Consider the following 7,500-nt stretch of genomic DNA (forward strand, 5'->3'; position numbering starts at 1 on the left):
TAATCATTCGCTTTACCGGATGGGAATGTTAATTATCGACGCCAGCTATCCTGAGGGAAACTTCGGACGGAACCAGCTACTAGATGGTTCGATTAGTCTTTCGCCCCTATACCCAGTTCCGACGATCGATTTGCACGTCAGAATCGCTACGGTCCTCCATCAGGGTTTCCCCTGACTTCGACCTGACCAGGCATAGTTCACCATCTTTCGGGTCCCAGCATCTGTGCTCAGAGCGCGCCTGCATTCACGGATTGGAAACGAGACGCCTCGGGAGTGCGAGAGATCGATCGAGACCGAAGCTCCATCCTCCCTGAGCGTGCGCGCGTGTTTAGCGCGCGCGCGCCTTCACTTTCGTTGCGCCTTTCAGTTTTATGTTTTAAATATCTCAATGACTCGCACACATGCTAGACTCCTTGGTCCGTGTTTCAAGACGGGTCCTGCGAGTGCCCGAAAATGAATCATCGCAGACGGATACGCGCACAGTCCGAGACAAAACACGGCAGCGACGACAGCAACGCCGCGTCGACGTCCGCACTCGGGCAGGAAATCGACGGACGACGTTCGCTTGCGTCGGGCCGGACGCGCGTGAGACGCGTGCGCGATTCGTATTATATGTACGATTTTGTACTACCGTCCGACGGCCGGTCGGCCACCGTCACGATCCAATAGTGCGTGCGCGAACACGAACACGACTGGACTCCCGAACGGCGCTTAGACCGACATCGAACGGGTCGCGATGTATTACTGAGAGAGAAGTGCACGCCGTCGACGAACGTCGACGGACGCGACCCGTGTCACACACGACGAACCCGCTAGGGGACACGTATGCGCGACATCGAGGCGCGCGCCCGTACGCCGTCGAATGACGATGAATCTCTCCGTTCGTTCATTCGAGTTTCGCAGGTTTACCCCTGAACGGTTTCACGTACTCTTGAACTCTCTCTTCAAAGTTCTTTTCAACTTTCCCTCACGGTACTTGTTCGCTATCGGTCTCGCGGTAATATTTAGCCTTAGATGGAGTTTACCACCCACTTAGGGCTGCACTCTCAAGCAACCCGACTCTGAGGAGCGTACCTCTCGCCGTCTCGCTCCGTCGCTACGGGCCTGGCACCCTCTACGGGAAAACGGCCCCGTTCAAGACGAACTTGGACAGGAGTGGCGACGACGAGAAAGCGATACCTCCCGAACACCACATCTCCCGCGATCGTTACAACCGCGGGATTCAGTGCTGGGCTATTTCCTGTTCGCTCGCCGCTACTAAGGAAATCCTGGTTAGTTTCTTTTCCTCCGCTTACTAATATGCTTAAATTCGGCGGGTGATCCTCCCTGATCTGAGGCCAACGATAAAAAAAAAACGAGGCAGACGCGATATCCGTCAACGCGACGGCGCCGCTTTCGTCGAGACGAGACGAGACGAGATCTTCATCATCATCCGTCCGTTCCGACGTCGGCGTCGACGCGCTCTTCGGACGTCGAGTCCGCCTACTATTCGTTATCGCGCGTGCACGCACGTGCGCGCGTTCGTTCGTTCGTTCGCCACCCCGCCGTCTGTGTATATAATGATAACACAGACACGAGAGACGACACGACGCGACGCGACACGAAACGACACGCCTCGAAAACGAATACGACGTTTACATGTCATCACGTACGCAATGCGCGCTTTATGTGTATACGTCGTAACGAAAACGGAGCTGTTTTATCGATATACGCTCGATCGATGTTCGATAACGAGAAACGTACGAACTCTCGCTCTCTCACTAGACTAGAAGAGATCGGCCCTCATATATCCGATTACCCTCTTTGATCGAACGATAGAACGACGATCGAAAGGTCGGAGATGGGGGCGCGCTCTCGACTAGACCGATCGACGAAGACGACGACGACGACGACGTAGACGACGTAGACGACGTAGACGTACGAATCGGTAGAGCGAGCGACGCTCTCGGTCTCTCACACATCGCGCATAACGAAACTCCGTGACGTAAACGTACACACGAACCGTATATAAATACAAAAATTTTGTAATATACACGAACACGCATGGTACATAAACATACATACACGTCGTATTGAAATATTTGAACGGACCGAGAGAGAGTCGGTTCGTATACGAATACGAATACGAACGAACTCTAAAACGGATACCGTCATGTGTTCGAGAATAACGTATAAAAGTTTAACATTACGAAAAACTATATACACATTAAACATTGAACAGTGTGGTATATATTTTTATACAGCCGGCCCTCAGACAGGAGTGGTCCTGGATGTTTCTCCACGGACCGCAATGTGCGTTCGAAATGTCGATGTTCAAATGTGTCCTGCAGTTCACACTATGACGCGCAGTTAACTGCGTTCTTCATCGACCCGCGAGCCAAGTGATCCACCGTCCAGGGTAATTGTTTATTTTCATGATGATTAGTTTCTACGATCACTGAAGCGATTCTATACACGCCCGTGATATTAGTTTGTTTAAATTTTTTTTTTTTTTTCTTTTTTTATTTCTTTTCAGTATATAAATAAAAATTAAAAAAAAAAAAAATATTAAAAAAAAAAAATTAAAAAAAAATATACGTTATTTGAAGATGACGATGCGCTATCGAAAGACGACAACATCGTGCTTTCCTCGAGAAACCGACGTCGAAACATCAGAAGGGACGCGTTGAACGACCCCGTTTTTATTATATTCGGAGTCGTCGTCTCGCATCCGAACGACATACGAACGCCGAACCGCATTTTCTTTTATTTCATTTTACGAAAAAAACAAACGAAACTTTCAGCGGACGCTTCTCGTATCCCCGCCGACTGACCGATCGACTGACTGACTGATCGTCGATCATCGTATCATCGTCTAGGAGAGCGTGTGAAACGCATCATCGCACGTATCGATCGAAAGCACGAGGCCTCTATGAAAATATGATATAACGCATAAAACACAAAACACGAAAACACATCGACGTCACCACGGATCGATATCATATTAAATTCAAAAACGAATTCAAATCGACACTCACATAACGACCGATCGATGTAAACGATGACGAGACTCGTAATCGAACGGAGACGACGACGCGTAACGTAGACGTAGACGTAGACGTAGACGAAGAACGAAAGACGAAAACGAAAACGAAGAGCGACGAGAGTCTTGAACTCGAAACGTATACAGTGTCGTATATATATTATACATGTGACTCGCGGCGCGGATTCTTGCCGGTCTACGTACACAGGTATAACGAAGACGACTACGGTAACGACGAGTGAAGACTGCACGCGTGCAACTTCGATGTTCGTTAGCTAGCGTTCTCGCTAGTTACGTTCGCCGCGTACATACGACGTCCACATTCGAATTGAAAGTGCACGATTACATACGTCTTACGACGATCGTTATATTCGTATCTCTTTTTATAATACTACGTTTTAATATATATACGTATATCGATTCGATGACGACGCTTCAGCGATACGTAATGTATTTATATATTTTTTTGCGAATATCGTTATTTTCATACGTGATGATACTAACGTCGAAGGCGATGACGACTCGTATATCAACGAACGCCTAGACGAAGACGACGTAGTCGTCGTCGTCGTCGGAGAAACGATAATGCGATCCACCGATCGAATTCGCATTTTTTCGTATTATGATTCTTTTTGGTTGTTGTTATTGTTATTGTTTTATTATATCGTCGTATATCGGCACTCTCATTGCTCTTTCGTGCTGCACTATTTATCTCGCTCGTATACAGAGAAGAGCTCGATCCGCACAGAGACGAAACAGAATTCGAGATAGATAAACGTACGTTAATGATCCTTCCGCAGGTTCCCCTACGGAAACCTTGTTACGACTTTTACTTCCTCTAAATGATCAAGTTTGGTCAACTTCCCAGCAACGCCGACGGCCGTGAAGCCACCGCGTGTCGGTCCGAAGACCTCACTAAATCATTCAATCGGTAGTAGCGACGGGCGGTGTGTACAAAGGGCAGGGACGTAATCAACGCGAGCTTATGACTCGCGCTTACTAGGAATTCCTCGTTTATGGGGGATAATTGCAAACCCCAATCCCCAGCACGAAGGAGTTTCAACGGGTTGCCCGGGCCTCTAGGCCAGGGAGAACATGCTGATTCCTTCAGTGTAGCGCGCGTGCGGCCCAGGACATCTAAGGGCATCACAGACCTGTTATTGCTCAATCTCGTGCGGCTCGAAGCCGCCGGTCCCTCTAAGAAGAATTTTAATACGCCGCCAGTGAGTTGCTCGACCGAAATCGGGCACACCTAAATGACGACGCCTATTTAGCAGGCTAGAGTCTCGTTCGTTACCGGAATTAACCAGACAAATCGCTCCACCAACTAAGAACGGCCATGCACCACCACCCACCGAATCAAGAAAGAGCTATTAATCTGTCAATCCTTCCGGTGTCCGGGCCTGGTGAGATTTCCCGTGTTGAGTCAAATTAAGCCGCAGGCTCCACTCCTGGTGGTGCCCTTCCGTCAATTCCTTTAAGTTTCAGCTTTGCAACCATACTCCCCCCGGAGTCCAAAATCTTTGGTTTCCCGGAAGCTGCCCGCCGAGCCATTGTAGTAACGTCGGCGGATCGCTAGATGACATATTTACGGTTAGAACTAGGGCGGTATCTAATCGCCTTCGAACCTCTAACTTTCGTTCTTGATTGATGAAAACACCTTTGGCAAATGCTTTCGCTGATGTTCGTCTTGCGACGATCCAAGAATTTCACCTCTAACGTCGCAATACGAATGCCCCCAGTTATCCCTATTAATCATTACCTCGGAGTTCTGAAAACCAACAAAATAGAACCGAGATCATATTCTATTATTCCATGCACGAAATATTCAAGCGGCATTTTGAGCCCGCTTTGAGCACTCTAATTTGTTCAAAGTAAAATTGTCGGCCCACCTCGACACTCACCGAAGAGCACCGCGATAGGATTTTGATATTGAACCGGCGTTTTACCGCCGGCTCACCGACGATATGCTCCGCAAACGTGTCAGTATCACCGCGGATGCGGTGCACCGACAGCGCGGCGCACAAATGCAACTACGAGCTTTTTAACCGCAACAATTTTAGTATACGCTATTGGAGCTGGAATTACCGCGGCTGCTGGCACCAGACTTGCCCTCCAATTGTTCCTCGTTAAAATATTTAAAGTGTACTCATTCCGATTACGAGGCCTCGAAAGAGTCCCGTATCGTTATTTTTCGTCACTACCTCCCCGTGCCGGGAGTGGGTAATTTGCGCGCCTGCTGCCTTCCTTGGATGTGGTAGCCGTTTCTCAGGCTCCCTCTCCGGAATCGAACCCTGATTCCCCGTTACCCGTGACAACCATGGTAGTCGCAGAAACTACCATCGAAAGTTGATAAGGCAGACATTTGAAAGATGCGTCGCCGGTACTGGACCATGCGATCGGCAAAAGTTATCCAGATTCATCAAAATTAACGACTTCGGACGAGACGCCCTCCGTCGATTGGTTTTGATCTAATAAAAGCACTCATCCCATCACTGGTCAGAGTTCTGATTGCATGTATTAGCTCTAGAATTACCACAGTTATCCAAGTAACTGAGTAAGATCTAAGGAACCAAAACTGATATATTGAGCCATTCGCGGTATCGCCTTAATACGGCTTGCACTGAGACATGCATGGCTTAATCTTTGAGACAAGCATATAACTACTGGCAGGATCAACCAGGGAGCTAACATAGATTATTCTCGACGACGACGACGACACGTCCGTGCGTGCTTGCGCGAACGCGACACCTTCGCCGTAAGTTTCTCTCATTTAACTCGATTCTCGTTTCTAGCAACGACGACGACGACGACGACGACGACGACGACGACGTTGTCTTCGTTCGTCGTCGCTTCGAAACGAGGTTCGTCGTACCGTATCGATTCGATCGCGTTAGACGCGATAGACTCTTACGGTTGACTTTTTTCATTCATTATCATAATAAATAATTATAAATAACCGACGACATCGAAGTAGCCCGAGAAGAGCACGACGACGACGACGACGATTCGTCTTCTAAGATGACACTCGACGGTCACGAATATGAATATTCGAAACGAGATCGTTCATTTTAGAAACACTTCCGTACACGATGTGCACGTATGTTATTGTTCAACGGATATATGTGTCGTGAAACATTCGGATCGACGCCCGGTGTTTGAGTGTTCGTACCGATACTCGGGTTATGTATTTTTCGTACATGATAGTTTTTGTTAATATAAAGAGTTTTAGGAACGACCGTTTCGCATACATTTCTATATGCATTAAACGAACGTACTGAATCTTTTAAAAACTCCGTCTGCCGCGTTTATCTCCGAAGACATCGTCATCGCACCACACATCGGGGTCCACAATAAATCTACACGAGAACGTCATACGTTATCATGTCGATGAATTTGTAGAGAGAGGAGCGATGACGACGCCGGAGTCGCTTTAGAAAGAGCAACTTACGTACGTCCGTCGGTCGGCACAGTTATAGAACGAAAAGTATATTTCTCCACATTATTTGTATAATATATTATTATTGTAAAACGACAACGCCGCGACGAGCTTACGACGACGACGACCGCGGCAGCAATACATTATAATATAATACAACAATACTAGAAGAAAACAACTTTTCGATAAGAGTCTTATCTTCAACGGTTGCGACGCGTCTCACGAAATAATATTTTCAAATATATCGTTCGACGTTCGAACCGAACGTACTCTATGTATATGCCGGACGATGAATATGACATTCGGCGCTTCATAACGGCGGATGTATTTTTTTCGAATATTTTTATATTTAATGTTTTATATATAATATCAACCCCCTCCCCGTCGCAAGGAATAAAACAAAGAACTCCCCCCCAACCCCCTAACCCCCCCCCCCCCCCCCCGAAAAATTAACGCGGTACGTTCGTGTATTGTGGAATCGAAGTTTATATTTTACGACGATAACATACTTTATTTTTCTGAAATATTTTAAAATAACATTAGAATCGAACACGATAACGATATCCGAGTGATTTCATTCGATCACTAAATTTGAACTATAACAGAACGATAATAAAATATCTTTGAAATGTGAAAAAAATAACGCGGTACGTTCGTGTATTGTGGAATCGAAGTTTACATTTTACGACGATAACATACTTCATTTTTCTGAAATATTTTAAAATAACATTAGAATCGAACACGATAACGATATCCGAGTGATTTCATTCGATCACTAAATTTGAACTATAACAGAACGATAATATAACATCTTTGAAATGTGAAAAAATTAATGCGGTAAGTTCGTGTATTGTGGAATCGAAGTTTACATTTTACGACGATAACATACTTTATTTATCTGAAACATTTTAAAATGACACTAGATTCGATCATTGCATTTGAACTATAACAGAAAGATAATATAATATCCTTCAAATGTGAAAAAATTAACGCGGTACGTTCGTGTATTGTGGAATCGAAGTTTACATTTTACGACGAT

The 7,500-nt window shown here is 46.1% G+C and overlaps 1 long non-coding RNA gene and 2 other non-coding genes across 3 annotated transcripts in view; 1 reads left to right on the forward strand and 2 right to left on the reverse strand.

Annotated features, from left to right (window-relative positions):
- Positions 1-33: 33 nt before the first annotated feature.
- The window catches only part of LOC126780814 (uncharacterized), a 41,508-nt gene continuing 34,041 nt past the window's right edge, over positions 34-7,500 (forward strand). Inside the window, exon 1 of the long non-coding RNA XR_007670539.1 lies at positions 34-324. This is a non-coding gene — a long non-coding RNA (uncharacterized LOC126780814). The remainder of the gene's footprint in view (positions 325-7,500) is intronic.
- Positions 2,245-2,401, reverse strand: LOC126780815 (5.8S ribosomal RNA). The gene has a single exon (XR_007670540.1). It is a non-coding gene; the product is annotated as a 5.8S ribosomal RNA (ribosomal RNA).
- LOC126780826 (small subunit ribosomal RNA) lies at positions 3,806-5,708 on the reverse strand. The gene has a single exon (XR_007670550.1). It is a non-coding gene; the product is annotated as a small subunit ribosomal RNA (ribosomal RNA).

This window comes from Nymphalis io, unplaced genomic scaffold (genome assembly GCF_905147045.1).
Source record: "Nymphalis io unplaced genomic scaffold, ilAglIoxx1.1, whole genome shotgun sequence".
Lineage (NCBI taxonomy): Eukaryota > Metazoa > Arthropoda > Insecta > Lepidoptera > Nymphalidae > Nymphalis > Nymphalis io.